The following is a 19,487-nucleotide window of genomic DNA, read 5'->3' as shown; positions in this document are numbered from 1 at the left end:
CTGCTGCTGCGCTGCCACCGCACGATTTCTGTTCTCATCCTGAAGCAAAGTTCTTAACCCGAGGTACTATTTCTGGGTTAGTGGAGTCTGTAACCTGAAGCATATGTAACCCGAAGTACCACTGTATTACCAAATGACCTGATAGCTGCACACAGCTTAAGAGGTGGTGCCATTCTGGCCCAAATCTGGATATTACTAGAACCGACAGGTGGAGTCTTCATGTTGCTGGCCAGGGGCTTTCCTTGTAGAAATGAAGTCACGCCCTCTGCATAATTATTTTGGAAGTTAGTTGTGCAAGTCACAAGGAACTTGTCTGGTCTTCCTTGTGACTTGCACATATTAAGGCAGCAAAAGCTGTAGTCATGTTATAGATTGTACGTTAAACACACACACACACACACACACACACACACACAGAGGGACATGTTTGGTTTTCATGGTGGTTTACCAAAGCTCAAGATAAAAGATGAGTGAATGATCTCGTCCTCCTGCCTGCTAGATCTTTTTAAGGCAGGACAAAGCACAGAAAAATCAGACTTTCGCCTGCTGCTATTCCTATAATTTGGATCTGTGCTGTTCTGAAATAATCAAAGATATCCATAATAGATGTGATTTCTAAGATCTTCTCTATGAGTTCTCCCCCCCCAAAAAAAAGCTATATTGTTTCCATGGATGCTGCCGTATAATCTAATTATTCCTGATGGGTTGTCTATTGTAGCCTAGGATTCTTCAAAGGAAAGGAAAACAGCAAGGTAGATCATTTCAGCAAAATTCTTTTATTTGTTAGGGACAATGTGTCACAAAAGCTCTAGCTGGGAGGGGACAGAAATCTCTTCTGAGCTTTTTTTCTTTGAGAATCCAAGGTTCTATACTCATGTAAAGCAGCTCTGTGTACAGTATATTTTATTCCTTTCTTTTCCTGGACGACAGAAGACAGTCCTCTCTCTCACCCTATGAAATATTTATGCCTTTGTATTGTAAGATTTACTGTAGACCAGGAGGAGTTAAAACAATCTCAGGCAATGCAGCCCAAGCCTTACACCTGCAGCTTGTGAAAGGGATAACGCCATTCATCCCAGTAGGGTATCTTTTCTTGAGAAAGACATGCAGTGGTTGCAAGGGAAGGGATGTACACATCCACCTCATTAAAGTTAATCAGCTTTCTGTTATTAACACTGGGACCTCAAAGCCCTGATGAAAATCAGTGCGGAAATCTTGCTGATCTAAGAGTTACCCCACTGCTCTGTTGTTGACCTTGCCCATTGTCCTGGCCAGTCTTAATGCCAGCTGGATACATAAGGCAGCCCCTGGCAACAACAAAATATACATATCTCTTCTTCCCTGCTTCATGTGTGTCCAGTATGCTTCGTGTATCCAACAATGACATCTGGCAACATGCAACTCTGGCTGTTAAGGGTATTATGGAATCGTCACACATTTTCGCACATTGCAAGGACTGTGATGCAGGACAACAATGAATCCATGCTCTTTTCTGATATCAGCCATCTGGATTTCCTAACTTTTCGGCAGCATCATGTTTCCAGCTGTTCTGGAATGTATGACAAATGGCATTTTGTCTCCCAAAATGTCAGGCTGGGTAGAAATGGTCAAAGGCGTTCTGCTTATGTATGATTTGACAAGAGAACACACGTTTGAGGTAACAGTAGAACCATAGTAAATATAGGCCAGGCATAGGCAAACGTGGCCCTCCAGATGTTTTGGGGCTACAATTCCCATCATCCCTGACCACTGGTCCTATTAGCCTGTTAACATCTGGAGGTCTGAGTTTGCCTATGCCTGATATAGACGAATAACAGCTATAGGAAGGAAACTTATATCCTGCTGAATATCATTAGCTTCACTGCTCCCAGCTACCCAAAACTTTCTGTTTACTGCCACTAGTATCATGCAGGAGCTAAGTGGCTGAGCTGTCAACTGGGAAATCCCTGCTTCAAAGCTACTATGAAGTTACTAGGCAAGATATTCGGAGGAAGGGAGAGGGACTTAGTTGTATCCCGAGCTAGCTTCACAGCTGTTTCTGGCTTGCATTGGGTCCAATCCTGGCCTCTTAAATGTGCCATCCTGAAGCTGGCCAGGTCCATCCTTCCCTCTCACTTTCCACCACCATCATTGCATTGTCAATAGCACAGCTCAGGATGCTACAGCAGTTCCAATACGCCTCAGGCTGCATTAGCTATGGAAACAAATGGAGAAAGGTATGAGCTGTTCAGAGTGGATCAGACTGCCTCGGAAGGTGCTGGGCTCTCCTTTGTTTGAGATTTATAAGAAAGAGGTTGCAAGGCCTCCTTTCAGGGACACTACAGCACTGGCAGAAGGTTGGAGAGCCAGTTTGGTACACTGCTTAGAGTGTTGGACTTGGACCTGGAAGAAAGAGGTTCAGATTCCCACTCAGCCATGAAACTCACTGAGTAACCTGAGACTGGTCACTGCCTCTCAACTTAACCTACCTCACAGGGTTGGTGTGGAAATTGAATGAGGAGGGAGAAAACCATGAGCTCCTTGGAGGAATGCAGCAAACAAACAAATGCTTTGTGATCCTTCCAGCTATGAGATCCTTCTATGAATACATGAAATGTTAGGAACACTAACTAACTAAATGGGGGCTTGCTCCCTCACTTTCACACATTTGTTTATTAATGGATTCAAGGAGCCGGGCAACTAGTTTCATGGATACATGAGAATGTTGGCCATATGTTACTTGGATAATTGGCTGCTATGACATTTGACAAACCTCTTTCCAAACTGAGAAAGGCCTCAAAAGCACTTTGTGGTATGTGGTAGGAGACTTTGCTAAAACAAAACAAAACACTGGGTACATTCAAAAGCCTCTGACATGTCTAAATGAGCTATTTGAATCCTAGGTTATATTTCTTGCACTTCATTTACAACTTTAGGTACCATGACAGCATTAGAGAACATCTGCATTGTAGTTGGCTGTATGTAAATGCTTTGTATTTGGCTTTCACATGTTAAGTATGAGGCTGTCAATGTGGTTGAGATCCTAAAGATAATGAACACATATTAAATAAGAGACATTTAGGCTGCAATCCTATACATGTTCTCCTGCGACCAGGCTCCTCTTAACTCAAGGGAACTTCTGAGAATAAGCCTGTGGTGTGCAGGATAATTAGCTTACACTTTACCATATTTATCTGTGGTGTCTAAGCACTGAATAAAGTCAACCTAATTACAGAGTATGTAGAGCTAAACAGATATATTACACTGAAAGAGCCTATGATTTTAACAAAAGGACCAAATTGCCAAATAACTAAGTTGTTAATTGATTCCAATAGTTTGGCAGATTTTGAATCACTAGCCCACAAAACAAAGAGATTTCTGAAACCACTTTGTTCCATGTGTAACTATCTGATTAGCAGATTACATAGACACTGCTAAAATAATTACTGCATGTGCATCCCTAGCTTTATATGAAGAACAGTATCTGGAAACTTTCCAAACTGTTACTAGCAGTGACATGTTCTTTAACTATTGCTAAAGCTATAGTTACTTTGATAATGTGTATCAAAGTATTATGCAATTCTTTAGGCAATGCCAAATATATGTGAGCCATTAACTAATAATACACTTTTTGTGCCAAACCACTCATCGCATGTTTGAAATTGCTTGTTCTATGTCTAATCATTTTCTTTTGCTGACAGTGCCAGTATCTGAAACAAGTTTCCTTTGTGCAACTGACACAGATTTTGAAACGCATGCATATTTCAACCAATGTATGCTATTCAGTCAGTTGAATAAAAAAAGAAGTGTACATTCTTCTCATTTGATCCTCTCCCTAACTGAACTGTGATTTAGTCTTGCTTATATGTCAGTATGATGAATAATGCAATCTTAAGGAGCTTGGTGACTAACCTATATCAATTTCAGGTAAATAAAATGGCTTTTTCAAAAGAAAGAGGTACAAAATCAAACAAAGTCCAAAACATTATCAGCCAAATGTACTGTACCTCTTCCATGGAAGAAGCTATAACAACTACAGTAGCAGCAACAACAAACTTTATTTTAAGAACAGACTTACTGGCTTGGGTGGTCGCACACCTTTAAGACAACGTTTTACACATTCTGAAATCTACTTTTCTACACAACTCTTGTTTTGTATCTGGCCTAATTACTAGGTCTGGTTTATAGTCATCCTAGGCTTGGCCTACACCCTATTGCAGCCAACAGGCAGGATATCATAGGACAAACATGGCCAAAGTAGTGTCCTCCCTACAATTCCCATCAGCTCAAACCCAATGATCATGGGAGTTGCAGTCCACAATCTCTGAAGGAAACCAAATTGGCTATCCCATCATAAGAAGTGGGCAACACTACAGTATGCTTGGGAATACACACTCTTTAGTCCTTGCCAATCATGCACAACTTTAAGTAGTCTGAGGCCGAATACAGAGCTGAGTCGTAAGAGTGCAAGCCTGTGCATGACTATGCAAAAGTATAGTAAATCCCACTGAGTTCAATGGGCCTTGTTCCTGGGTAAGAGCACATAGGACTAGAGTCTAAGGCTGCCATCCTAAATATGCTTACCAGGGAGTATGCATAAGTGTTATTGGACACAGTGGAATTTTGCTACTGAGTCATATGCATCAAAATATTATGTAATCCTTTAGACAATACCCAGTATATACAAATCATTAGCTAATAATGCACCTTTTGTGCCAAACTACTCATCAGATGTTTGAAGTTGCTTGTTGTATGCTTGCTCATTCTTATTTGCAAATGTATCTCTCCTAACTCATCTCTTTTCTAGATAAATAACTCCATCTATTATATTTTATGGGGCAAACAATATATTATACACAGTAGCATGCAATGTTTTCTCATTTTTAAAAAAACACACACCAGAAGGCTGTCCTGGAATCTGTCATGATACAGTACTTTCCTATTATAGGGTAAATTGGGTAGTGGCTGCTTGTATCCATGATTTACTTTGATCAGTAGGAAGCCCCAATGTGTTTTGAGACCCAGATAGGAGAGTTTTACAATACCCACCCCCTTGACCCCATTAGACTGCTTGTTTCAGTTTCTGCAAGGCTCCTATATGGCAACTCTTGCCTTCCTTTTTTGAAGTGGTGGTGACTTTGGACAGGCATCAGATCTGGTCTTTTGAAGTTTATTTTCACTCTGTACACTAGCACCTAGTGTAAAACAAGGAAAACCAGTCCTGGATGGGGCTGACAATCAGGTCCTCCAAAACTACTGCTGCTGGATTTTGCTGCAGTCAACACTTCCTTTAAGTCTGCTGCTGGGAATGCATCCAAATAGATGTGAGTGGTGGAATCAGAAACTGTGCATTTCCAAAGAGGATCTATTAACTCTCAAGTGGCAGATGATTGTCTGTTTCAGTATAACTGGAAGCTTTCTTACAGTGCAATCCTAAACACATCTATTCAGGAGTAAATACCATGAGACACAGTAGGAACCAATGTCCCCACTGTGGAAGGACATGTGGGTCCAGAATTGGCCTCCACAATCACTTATGGACTCATTGTTATAACTGTGTTTATGGAAGGCAATCTTACTTGGCTACGAGTGATCGCCAAAGAAGAAGAACACATATTTAGGATTGCACTGTTAGCGTGGGTAGTATTTTGATATATTTTTGTGACACTAGATTGTAGAAGACTATCTAATGTTCACCTTCATTACAATTGCACCGGATAGCAACAACCACTGAAGAATTCAGCCACTCAGATAATCATGCTCACAGGATGGAAAGAAAAAATAACTCATGAAGCATAGTGCAATGAATCACACACTCTGTTTGGAGGTTGTGATTAGTGCGGATGAAAGCTGAATCCAGCCCAAATCATATATTTTTTCAGACCCTGCAAGGAATTCATTTACCTGTGTGAGAGGCTTTGACCTACAAAGCTCCTCACTGCATGGGATCTGCAATCCTGAGGAACCACATCTCTCTGTTGCAGTCTGCATGTGTGTTATAGTCCAATGATCAAGCCCTTTGCCATCTTCCTCCCTTGTAAAAGGTTATCATCCTGATAGTAGAAAACATGATTTCTAATGCAATGCCCCACAGGTTTTGAAATGACCTGTTTCTAGACATCATAAATTTTACAATAAATCACCTTTGTTGTGTTATCTGTATAAAAGTGTTTAAGCTTTTACTACTGTCTTCTGTCCATCCAACATTGTTAAAATAATATCATTTCAGGTGCTGTTATGTTATACTACAGTGGTACCTTTGGTTATGAACTTAATTCGTTCCGGAGGTCCGTTCTTAACCTGAAACTGTTCCTAATCTGAGGTATCACTTTAGCTAATGGGGCCTCCTGCTGCTGCCGTGCCACTGCCACATGATTTCTGTTCTCATCCTGGGGCAAAGTTCTTAACCCGAGGTACTACCTCTGGGTTAGCAGAGTCTGTAACTCGAAGTGTTTGTAACCCGAGGTGTTTGTAACCTGAGGTACCACTGTACTCATTATTCTGATTGGTGATGGAGGGGAAAGCAATACAGATACTGCACCCATCTCCTCCTAGGCAGGGCCTATAAAATGAGATGGCCTACCTTTTGCAGATTCTTCAAAATAGTAGTGATTGACACATATGAGACCCTATGGGGTGGGTCAGCAGTTTTATTAAATTATTAATTCCAATTTCACTCATACAGTATCTAGCAGAAAATTAATGACTTTATACATTTGTGAAATGGGTCAGCGTTTGGTGAACTTTTCTCACAATATTTCAGTAGCCACCACTAGAGGGATCTTTGTCTAGCAGCTGGCTTATCAAAACCAGAACCTACAGAGTGGAAGAACCTATATTTTCTAATGAGGGTTTTTGTTTTGCTTTTTTTAAAAAATGGAGATAACATGCACAACAAAAATGAAACACAGCATTGAACTGTTTCCATACAAGGATGCATGCAACTGTTAAATTATTTATGTTTTATATAATATACAGTGGTACCTTGGTACTCGAATGGCTTGGCTCTAAACAAATTGGCTCCCGAACGCAGCAAATTCGGAAGTAAGTGTTCCGGTTTGCAAATGTTTTTTGGAAGTCAAACTTCTGACATGGCTTCCGCAGCTTCCGCTTGAGTGCAGGAAGCTCCTGCAGCCAATCGGAAGTCACGCCTTGGTTTTCAAATGATTTCGGGAGTCGAACAGCCTCCCAGAATGGATTAAGTTCAAGAACCAAAGTACCACTGTATACCCTGTCTTTCTAATGCACATAGTGCATCCTATAAATTCAAACCATGATATAAATCTATAAGAATATCAGCAATATAAAAATAACACTACAGCGATAAAAAAAAAATTCTTTCGGCTATTTAGGTCCTGCTCTTAATCTGATGCTCTCAGGGTGGGTAGCAATAAGATTTAATAAAACACTATCAAACAATACAAACACCAAAATACAGAACAAAATACTTTAACCTGGCATCTGGGGGCAAATTTGTCCATCAGCATGATATGTGTCAATCAGCATAGTGTGCTTGATGGCTGCCTTATCACCCTGGCTAGGAGCAAAATTCCTGTTGTATGACACCGATTCCTAGCCAATGCCGATTTCAGAAACTAGATACGAGAAAGGAAAAGGCAGCTCGTAGAAGTCTGCATTTCTCAGTATGCATACACATGATAACCAGATTTCTACGGAAACTGAATGGGAAAATTAGGTCCGGGACTCACAACCTTTGCTTCTATTTCTACAAAACCAATGATGGTAAAATTTTGTACTTTTATAGTTCGCCACCATTTAACAAGGAGTGTTTCCTTTTCAGGTTTAGCTATCCCTTCTTCCTAACAGATACTAAGCTGCAGGAAGCTGGAGCAGGTAATTCCATTTCCCCTTTCCTCAATTTTCCATTCTTATTTTTCAACTGACTCACACTGTCCTCATTAGGCTGTTTTTTTGTTTTTTAAAAAGACCCTTGTGTGTACTTTTGCAAACTCAGGCATTCCATTCCCTGTTTTGGCTCCATTCCCACTGACACTCACCCCTGGCCACTGCTGCTTATTTAGAGAATATTACCAGGGGAGACATTCCAGTGCTACTACAGCTGAACCTGAGAGATTTCCCAATTTAAAAAAACAGGATATATATTCCCTTAAACAGTGCTATTTTTATAGAAAAAAATGTGCTGGTACTCACCATGAAGTTATTATAGTAACTGCCACACTTTTAACATTTTTTGTGGGGGGGGGGAGATGTGGGTACTGCATTGCCTGGGGAACCTCCAAGAAAAAAGCACTGCCCTTAAAAAATCCATACTTGTCCACCTACCAATTCATCTACATCGGGAATGGGGAAATGATGCCACTCCTGATGTTGTTGGACTCAGGCTGCCATTGGTCCTCAACTAGCATGGCAAGTGGCCAGGAAGGATGAAAGCTGCAGTCCAACAATATCTGGAAGGCCACAGGCTCCTCGTTGTTAATCTATATAGGAGTGTGTGTTGAGACAAAGAGATAAAAAATAATATTCCGTTTATTTACATTTATTACTTGGCGCTGTGGTCTAAACCACAGAGCCTAGGGCTTGCCAATCAGAAGGTTGGCGGTTCAAAACCCTGCAACGGGGTGAGCTCCCGTTGCTCGGTTCCTGCTCCTGCCAACCTAGCAGTTCGAAAGCACGAAGTCCAAGTAGATAAATAGGTACTGCTCCAGCGGGAAGGTAAACGGCATTTCCGTGTGCTGCTCTGGTTCGCCAGAAGTGACTTAGTCATGCTGGCCACATGACCCGGAAGCTGTCTGTGGACAAACGTCGGCTCCCTCAGCCAGTAAAGCAAGATGAGCACCGCAATCACAGAGTTGTCCGCGACTGGACTTAACAGTCAGGGGTCCCTTTACCTTTACCTGGTGTTAGGAAAGTCATGCTCATTTTTCTAGGATATAATGAGCTATGAAACATTTATTTTTAGGCCTCTGAAATTGCACGTAAGAGGGTGAGGGGTTGTTTTTTAAAGCAAACAGTACACTTGGTGCTGCTTACAAATACATATTGGTTGATTGCCGACTCCAGGAGGCTGACAGAGGCGTCCTGAGCTTTGTGGCAGGGGCCTTTCTCTCCCCCTTTGTTCTGCTTGCTAAATAGAAGCCTTTGCTTAAATGTGACTGTCCATGAAGTGTCTTCTCATGGCATGTAGTGGCTGCAGGGGAGGAATCACTATGCAGATCAGCTCCCACTTCTCAGAAATGCCTCACAGACACTTCATACAAGCAGCATTTTTTTTCCTTCCTGGCCTCCCACTTCAGCTTGTCATTTGAGGTTTCATTCAGCCTGGTGTCAGGTGATTCATGTCCCTGAAACAGAGTGATGTATGTAGGTGGATGTCTGTGGAAAAAACAGGGAGAAAAGCACAGAGATAAAAATCCTGAAAGCTACTGCACAGCCTGTGTGCTTCAAAGGGAAAGGGATACCTGACAGGCTCAGCTCTTAAGAATGGGGAACTCTCGCCCCAATGCTTGTCTTTTTAGCTCTCTGCCACTTGCATATTCTCATGGCCTATTCAACCTATGTGTAAATAGACTAGGAATATACTGAAGAGCATAGCAGACCCTCCAAGTATCCCTATTTTCAAGGAACGTCCCTGATTTGGAGAAGCCGTCCCGGTTTCTGATTTGATCCTGGAATGTCCCACTTTTCCTGGTGAAATGTTGGACGGTATGGAGTTATCCGACCCCCGAGCCATCTGAAAGCAATCCTGTAGAGGGAAGTCTTTTAAATGTTCGATTATGTTTTTATATATGTTGGAAGCTGCCCAGAGTGGCTGGGGCAACCCAGTAAGATGTGTGGGGTATAAATAGTAAAATTATCATTATTGAGTGGGATGTCCCTATTTTCATCGGAGAAATGTTGGAGAGTGTGCGATAGGCCAGGTTTGGAGACGGGACAAATGCAGATTAATACCCAGCAATTGTAATTCCCACTTTCTCTTTCTAGTTCATGAAATCAGTAGGGTCTACTTAGTACCCATTAGGATTTCATCTGAGAAGTCATTTCCCAGCCTGTGTAAAATATTTCATGTGCATCAGAAATGAAGAATGAACTAGGAGGTCTGCTGGCAGAAAAACGATGCGCTGGGCATCTCTTTGGACCATCTGCCAATCTTAAATGCTTATCTTCATCAGTACCCATGGGCGTTATTGGATGAGCATTCAGGCAGATAGTTGGCTGAATTCAGAACTTGCCAGTAGATAAAACTGTAGCTTCACTGGCTCGCTAAAGCTAACAGCATTAGGCATGTTATTGCCACACCATTTGGCATTTTCTATTGCACATAAATGCTCTGACTGGTATGGAGACTGCAAGCAGCTATCTCCTACCATAATTCCTAAATGCTACAACTATTATTGTTGTTAGGATCAGAAAAGAAACCTATAAAAGAAAAAAATAAACCTAAGCAATCTCCCCATCCCGTCACCTGACTTCCATTCCAGCGGATCCCCAGCCATGGCTTCCGCTCATGGACATAGCACCTGGACTCTTTGCATGGTTATTCCTAAAGGTTTTATTCCAAAAATCAACACATGGCCTAAACTTAGATCAAGCTACAAGTTGCACAGTTCAGAAGTCTGATTGTTCCATGCCTTAGTCTGCCTTATTCTGCAGGCAGAAAAGTAGACCATTCACTTGTATTTTATCTTGTGTTTTGGTAAATCAGCATGAAAACCACTAGGCAAGTGGGTCAATGATATGAGAGATGCACCATGTTTGGAAGATTCTGCCTCCTTGTTGTATAAAATTAACAGTGTAGTATGGCCTGGGGTAAGTATTTTATTTTATTTATTGCAAAATGAGCTACCAAACCCATCCAGGCCAGAAGCCCTGAAGTAATAGGCAAAGAAAGCTTTTGTAACCTGTTTTTGATCCTATGCAAGGCTGCCTCCATCCTGTTTTATTTTTTATTTTTTAAAAATTCTCTACATCCTGTATCTTTTTCAAAGCATTGGCCGGGAATTTTGAATTCCACTTACTCACCATAAAATCTTTGGTTAACGTTTATTAAAGATTTAGCAACCTTAGGTGGATCTAGGGCCTGTTGGGGTCCTTCCCCCCCCCCCAAGCTATATTGTTTCCATGGATGCTGCCGTATAATCTAATTATTCCTGATGGGTTGTCTATTGTAGCCTAGGATTCTTCAAAGGAAAAGAAAACAGCAAGGTAGATCATTTCAGCAAAATTCTTTTATTTGTTAGGGACAATGTGTCACAAAAGCTCTAGCTGGGAGGGGACAGAAATCTCTTCTGAGCCTTTTTTCTTTGAGAATCCAAGTTTCTATACTCATGTAAAGCAGCTCTGTGTACAGTATATTTTATTCCTTTCTTTTCCTGGATGACAGAAGACAGTCCTCTCTCTCACCCTATGAAATATTTAGGCCCTTGTATTGTAAGATTTACTGTAGACCAGGAGGAGTTAAAACAATCTCAGGCAATGCAGCCCAAGCCTTACACCTGCAGCTTGTGAAAGGGATAACGCCATTCATCCCAGTAGGGTATCTTTTCTTGAGAAAGACATGCAGTGGTTGCAAGGGAAGGGATGTACACAGCCACCTCATTAAAGTTAATCAGCTTTCTGTTATTAACACTGGGACCTCAAAGCCCTGATGAAAATCAGTGCGGAAATCTTCCTGATCTACCCCACTGCTCTGTTGTTGACCTCACCCATTGTGCTGGCCAGTCTTAATGCCAGCTGGATACATAAGGCATTGTTCTTAAATACACAAACTTATTCATTTAAAATATTTATTTGCCACCTTTTAAGGTAATCTCTCCCCCCAACCCCCCCCCCCCAGCTTTTATATACAAGATAAGATATGACATTACAATCTCATATTTCATTAAAATAAAGTCACTGAAAGTAGCAGCAACAAATCATTTCATGATCCAGCCACACACTTGAATAAAACTAGTTCAAACCATTTAAGACAAATGGAAAGTATTAAAACCCAGAAATTCTGCTTGGCATCTTAACTAAAAGGAGCTAAAAATGTAAGTTTTTGACACCCAGTGTAAAGCCGATTCAGATGTAGCTACACATCTATTCCACAGATACAGAGGCACCATAAAAAAACCGCATTTCTAATGGTTGTCTCTCTGATTCATTTTGAAGGTGGCCTATGAGACGACTTCTGAAAATGATATCAAAGCCCAGGCTAGCAGTCACATAAGCACATTTTGAACTTTCGGTACCATGGCAGCATTAGTAAACATCTGTATTGTAGCTGAACATATGTAAATGCTTTATACTGAGGGTTTAATGTTGTTATTTATAATGTTGTCAATGTGGTTGATATCATAAAGCTAATGAACATGGAAGAGACTTTGAGGCTGCAATCCTATACACATTTTCCTGAAACAAGCCTCGCTGGGACTTACTTCTAAGCCTGCTCTGTGTGGGATGTAAACAGATGTATTATACTGACAGAGTCTCTGATTTTAACAAAAGGACCAAATTGCCAAATAACCAAGTTGTTAATTGATTCCATTTGTTTGGCAGACTTTGAATCACAAACCCACAGAACAAAGAAAACTCTGAGAGAAACTATCTGATTAGCAGATTATATAGCTATATCTAAAATGATTACTTAATGTGCATTCTAAGCTTTACATATATGAAGAACCGTATCTGGAAACTTTCTAAACCATTCCTAGCAGTTATGTTGTTTGTAATCATAAAGCTATACTTATTTTGATACTGTGCATCAAAATATTACATAATCCCCAGTATACACAAACCATTATCTAATAGGACACGTTTTTGTGTAGATATCCATAGAGCCCTGTACTTTGTACACACACACATACATACTGTGTCCATCTTTCCATAGGCAGCACCTGTAAAAGAAGTTTGAGTCACAATTTGCCAGTGCTGAAGCGCAATGTCTTAAAATACTGTTTTATTCTCTTTTCTATAGGAATATAATAGCATTGAAATGCATGGGTGTCAGTGGTTCCTTGTGGGTTCGCAGTTATATTACATTCTTAATCCAAATTTCTCCTGTATCATTTGCATTGTAGTAGAAGTATCTGGTTGAAAATTCATAGATTCATAGCATTTGTGAAATAGACCAACATTTGGTGAACTTTCCTCTTGACATTTCATTTTCTGCCACTAGAGGGATCTTGCCTAGCTTATCAAACACAGAAGTTTCATTTTCTGAAAGGGAATGGTTATTTATTTATTTTTTTAAAAGGTGTAAGATGCACAACAGAAATGAAACACAATATCAGATTGTTTTACATACATGTTCAACATTCACATGTTCAAATATATTTTTTAAAATAATCCATACTCTGCCTTCCTAATGCACTTGATATTTCATGTCAATTAAAATCACAAAACAAAAATAGAATCACTTTACATGATGTCATATAACCTTCCTGCAAATTCATGAAGAAGTTGTCTAGAAACAGCCTCTTTTTAAAGAGTTCCTAGAAGTAGCTGATATATGGGCACCCTTGCACTTAGATGGGGATTGCGTTCTGGGGGCCTCACAGGCATAAGTGAAATTATGTAAAGTGGGGGGCACCCAATTTAACAGGATGGGCGTGTGGGGAGGAGAGAGAAAAAAATTGTTAGGATTCATTCCCCGTGCTGCAGTCATGGGATTGTTTATATCACATGATGGTGTATGTTTTCATTCCACATTGTGGGAAGTGACTGAGACAGGATGTTTGTATTACTGTGCTTCCATAATGTAGGAATTTTGTCCTTTGTCCTTTCTCTTTCCTGTTTGATGCTGATGAGGAAGGAGCTGAGTTAGAATGCTCTGAGTGTATTATATGTAAATAACGTAGTTTAGCCAAAATGCTGCGCTATTGAGTCTGTTACGCTGACTGCCTCTGCTCTGCTGATCCTGAAGTGTGCTAATGCCTCTTGGTATTAGTCGCTGTGATGTTTGGGCTGGAGAAAGCTTTTGAAGCTCCTGAACGACCGACTAGGAGGGAAAGAACATGCCAGTCGGGCATGTGTCTCTGCCAGACGCCACTCGTATGTAGAACCTTCTGACAGTAATGGCCTTCCAAAAAGTGTTGGACACCAACTGTCATTGGACCCAACTAGTATGGCAAGTATTCAGGAATGATGAGAGCTGCAGTCCAACAATATCTAGAGGGTCATGGGTTCACCATTGTCAATATACATAGATGAAAAGGAAGGAGAGATATAAAAAGGTGTGTTTCAAATTGCTGTTATCTCATGCCTGTTGTTAGGAACGGCATGCTTGTTTTTCTAGGATAGGAAAGGGTATGACTTAAAGTGTGATTTATTTATTTTTATCTAAAATAGTATTCTTTACAGGTGCCAGAAACTGACAATTGCTGTAAAGGCATACTCATTTTTCTAGGTAGAAAGGGCTCTGAAATATTTATTTTTAGGCCTCTGAAAACCTTGTTCTTTGCAGGTGCAAAAACTGACAGTTCTTGTAAAGCAAATGGTACATTTTGTGCTGCTTACAAATATATTTTTGGTAGGCAGCTGATGCCAGGAGGCTGATAGAGATGTCCTGAGCTGCGTGAATGTAAGATACTTGAATACAGCATTCATGAAGCGCTTTATCAGTGACGCTACAGGCTTTGTGGCAGGGGCCCTTCTCTCTTCCTTTGTTCTGCTTGCTGAATAGAAGCCTCTGCTTAAATGTGACTGTCCATGAAGTGTCTTCCCATGGCGTGTAGTGGCTGTAGGGGAGGAATCACTATGCAGATCAGCTCCCACTTCTCAGAAATGCCTCACAGACACTTCACACAAGCAGCATTTTTTTCCTTCCTGGCCTCCCACTTCAGCTTGTCATTTGAGGTTTCAGTCATCCTGGTGTCAGGTGATTCATCTCCCTGAAACTATGGGTATAAAGGTAGATGTCAGCAAAAAAATGAACAGAGTGGGAGAAGCACAGAGATAAAAATCCTGGATAGTTACTACACAGCCTGCGTGCTTCCAAACCTGACTGGCTTGGCTTCTGAAAGTGGGGAGCTCTCATCCCAATGCTTGTCTTCCTTCAATTTTTAGCTCCCTGTCAGTTGTGTTGCAGCAGATAGCTTGGCATGCAAAATGGATAAGATTTTAAGAATGAAAAAGAAGCACCTCTCTACCTCAGCTCTTCAAAAGCACTGGAAAAACAGATATCCCTTTTGAGATGCCTTCAGGTCCCTCATTCAGTCTTCACCTAGTAACCTACTCCAACCCGTTCCTGCTGCAGTTTCTGAAATGTCTTCTAGGATCACCAAATATACAATGCAAAAAATACAGCAATTTGTCCCTCCTGAAGATGTTACCTATAAACACTATGTTTACTGACCCGGTTTTTAATATCTTATTATTCCATAGTAAAATTCACAGCTGCTTAAATAATTGGGATGTGTGTGTGTGTTGCTTCTCATTCACTCCTGCCAGATTGCTGGAAAACAAAGCCATAGTCATGTCATCTGAACTCCAAACAAACCATGAATACAAAGTGAACAACTAACCCTGGTTGCTTATAGAGAAACATACTATGAAACTGGGTCTGTACAACATGACAAACCAGACAATAGTTTTTTTCTTAGGAGCATGACAATAGAGGACTTTATTTTATCTATGGTTTAATAATGTGATGTGTGAACTAGGCCAGTTTGTGCGTGCTTCATCTGCAGAGTACATGCCATTACTTTTTGCTCTTTTGGGGACCAAGCTTTGGAAAACCAATCTTTGGGATCAATCTCTGGAAAATGAGAGATTTGGCAGAAGCCACCCACACTTAACCACTCTATTTGTCGTCCTTTGCCATCTGCAATCATGCATCTTAGGTATGCTTTGAAATCCCTTGCACAATTTTCAGCCAAGAATTCTGAACAATTTGATCACAGGCAACATGCTATTGATATCTTTGCCTTATAAAATATAGCCAGTAGGTGGCAATACTATCCTAAACATTATTGTTAGAATGTGTTCAGAAATGAAAATCGAAATAAATGCATGAGAATAAATACAATTGATGGTAATTTGCTACAGCAATCAGCATTAATACGTCCTTGTGCCTTTGTTTCACATTAAATGCCTCTAGCACTCAGCTTTTTATCTGGCTATTTCTATTTAAGGATATGATAACAGCTGCATAACAACATACAAACATATAAAAATAGCTACATCAACAGTGCTGGTCTACAGATGTGTCCTCTTAAATGCACCAAGGATGGATGCAAGAGCCAATCACGGCACTGGTCATGTCTCATTGTTAGCATTTCACTCAAGGGCAATGCTGCTCCATCATAACAATTTGTTCTCTGCTGTGTGAATGTACATATATGTTTATTTACTCATAAAGAAGTAGTGGCCATAATGGACAAAAATCTCTTCTTTGCTGAGCATGGTGTCATGCACAATGGAGATAGTAGCTGGTCCCTTAACAATCAGCTATAGAAAGAAACACTTTGCCTCTTTGTATGTGAAAGCTACCTGAAAGTCTAGTGTACTTTGTAAAGCGTATAACCTGGCAAAGGTGTTTTGAAATGGAGTTGGAAGCCAACAACTCATGTTTGTTGTTCCTAAAAAGTAGTGTTATGAGTTTGGTGGGGAATAGACTGTATGCCAATGCCTAGGCCTCACTTCTAATTCCAGGAATAGCCAAAATTGCTCCCTGGTAAGGTGATGGTAATTCAGGGGATCAAATAAGGAGCTCTGTGTGAGATGGCAAATGGGTGAGACCCCCTCCCCCAACTCGTGGGAAGTTAGAAAGTCAAAATCAGAGTTGAGAGCAGGGAGGACAGTGATGTGAACTACAGTGGAACCTCAGGTTGTGGATGTAATCTGTCCTGGAGGCACGTCCGCAACTTGAAGCGTTCACATCCAGAAGCGCTGCGTCTGCGTACGTGCGCGGCGCGATTTAGCGCTTCTGCACATGCGTGAGTGGCAAAACCTGAAAGTAACCATCCCGGTACTTCTGGGTTGCCATGGGACACAACTTGAAAAGATGTAACCTGAAGCGGACGCAACACGAGGTATGACCGTAGAAGCAAAGCAGCAAGCTGGAGAGAGGGAGAGAGAACAATGCTTGATTTCTGTTTGAATCCAAGGCTGCAGCTATGGAAGAAGCAAGACCTTCTTGGGAGGTTGATGCTGTGACTCCTCCATCGTAGGCTCAGGTTGTATATATGTGTAAATAAACCATATATCATAAAGACAACACAGTCTCCGCTATGCCTCATTCCAAAAGAAAACACAGAGCCTGGGTAAGTGCCTTGAACTCCTGGAATCTTGCACTGCTTGGAGATTGGGGTGGTGGGAAACAGGCTACAGACAGGGTGTACTGTATAACCAATACATTTGAAGTGCATGCACAGAGAGAAAGAGAAAGGGAGTGGGGAGAGAGGGTGAGGAGAGAGAGAGAATGCAAAGCATCCTGAGAACTGTAGCGTGTTAAAAGTGCTGAGAACTGCAGCTGCCAGGGAACCAGGCAGAAAGCCTTCTTGGTTGTCACACCCGCCTTGTAGAACACACTTCCATCAGATGTCAAGGAAATAAACATCTATCTGACTTTTTAAAGACATCCAAAGGCAGCCCTGTACAGGAAGGTTTTTAATGTTTGAAGTTTGTTGTGTTTTCATATTTTGTTGGCAGCTACCCAGAGTCAGATGGCTGACATATAAATGTTGTTGTTATTATTGTTGTTGTTAACCACAGTTCCCACGATCCTTACGGGCAGATGTGCTTTAAATGTGTAGTGGATACACCATGAAACACAACTTTAATGCTAAACCATTTATGAAGGGGAAAGCTATGCAGCAGGTTGCTGCTTGCAATGCAAAACTGAAACTAAAAACATGGTGTGTGACAGCTGACTAGGCCAGTTCCTGGTATGGCAAGCCAAGAAGTCCGATACACTGTGGTTCCTAAGAGTGAAGAAGAATCTAACTTCAAAACATAGTAAGGATACTTCTTTCTACCAATAAGTTCCTTTCTCTTCTCCCCCACACTTGTCGCCTAGCCATTCCTCACCACCACCCCATTTCTCGTCAACTTGCGAAAATGGCCTGGTCTGGCAATCATATAGAGTTCATGAAAGGAAAGAACTTGGATTTTGCTAGGCACATAGTTAATAGGGAACTGATCTGCAAAAGGCAAATGAGCTGCAGATGCTTGAGAGCTAACTTTCCCCTGCCCCCACAAAGCATATAGCCACTGGGCTGGGATATTTGGGAACTGAAAATTGTCCAGCTGGGAGCCCCTTTCCTGCTGATACTGATCTGAGGAAAATGAAAAAGGCAAATGTCCGTTGCTGCATTTCAATCATTCAGTAAAAAAAGAAAGAAAAAAGAAGTCAGAAGAAGCCATCATGGATATGCTGCATGAAGTTTAACCTCCTACACCAGAGCTTTCCAAACTGTGTGTTGCGACAAGTTAGCGTGTTGGTTGCAGTGTGTAGATGTGTTGTGTGAATGCTCCCCACGCTCCCACCAGGGCTGGAAAGAGGTTAGTTTAACCACCAGTTTACTAGTAAAACTGAATTACTGTATCACAAAATGATGCATGTCTAAAAAATGTGTCACCAACATGAAAAGTTTGGAAAGCTCTGTCCTACACTAAAAATTTTTGGTGTGGTTAAAGATGTTACCATACATACTTTGAATCTCTTGTTCTTTGATATCAAGATAGCAATAGCTGCAGAAAATTACCTTCATATTGATTTAAGAAGAACCTGTTTGATCGGGCCAAAGATTCATCTAGTCCAGCATGCTATTGTCTCAATGACCAACTGAAAGCTTGTGGGAAACTGGCAAGCATGACGTGAGCACAGGACCCTCTATCCTCCAGTAGCTTCCAGCAACTGGTACTCAGAAGCATTACTGCCTCTGACCATAGAGACAGAGCACAGACATCATAGCTAGTAGCCTTTGACATCCTCCATGAATTTGTCCAATCCTCCAGTCATCCAAGTTGGTTGCCATCATTATAGAGGCAAGGGCCATATGTAGGTTATTATTCAGCACATGTAAATCCCCGGCTTTCTTTCTAGCTGATAGAATCAGCGGGGTCTACTCAGTACGCATTAGGATCTTGCCCTAGAAGTCATTTCCCAGTCCATCTAAAAAACATCTCATGAAAGATGAACCAGGATGTTTGCTGGCAGGAAAATGATGCACCAGATGACATCTCTTTGGACCATCTGTCAATCTTAATTGCTCATCTCCATCAGTACCCATGGGCATTATTGGAGAAGCATTCAGGCAGATAGAAATAGTTGGCTGCATTGAGAACACGCCAGTAGATAACACTGCAGCTTCACTGGCTCGCTAAAGCTAACGGCATTAGGCATGTTATTGCCACACCATTTGGCATTTTCTATTGCACATAAATGGTCTGACTGGTATGGAGACTGCAAGCAGCTACCTCCTACCGTAATTCCTAAATGCTGCTACTGTGTGCAGGGAGTGAACGAGACTAGACAATAATAGCTGATGTGACATATTATCTCATGTTTCCGTTGGGGGGGGGACTCTGCTATTTAAAAGTCA

This window comes from Podarcis filfolensis (assembly GCF_964270895.1).
Source record: "Podarcis filfolensis genome assembly, chromosome: 4".
In the NCBI taxonomy this organism is placed as follows: domain Eukaryota; kingdom Metazoa; phylum Chordata; class Lepidosauria; order Squamata; family Lacertidae; genus Podarcis; species Podarcis filfolensis.
Note: the sequence above shows the minus strand (reverse complement) of the source record.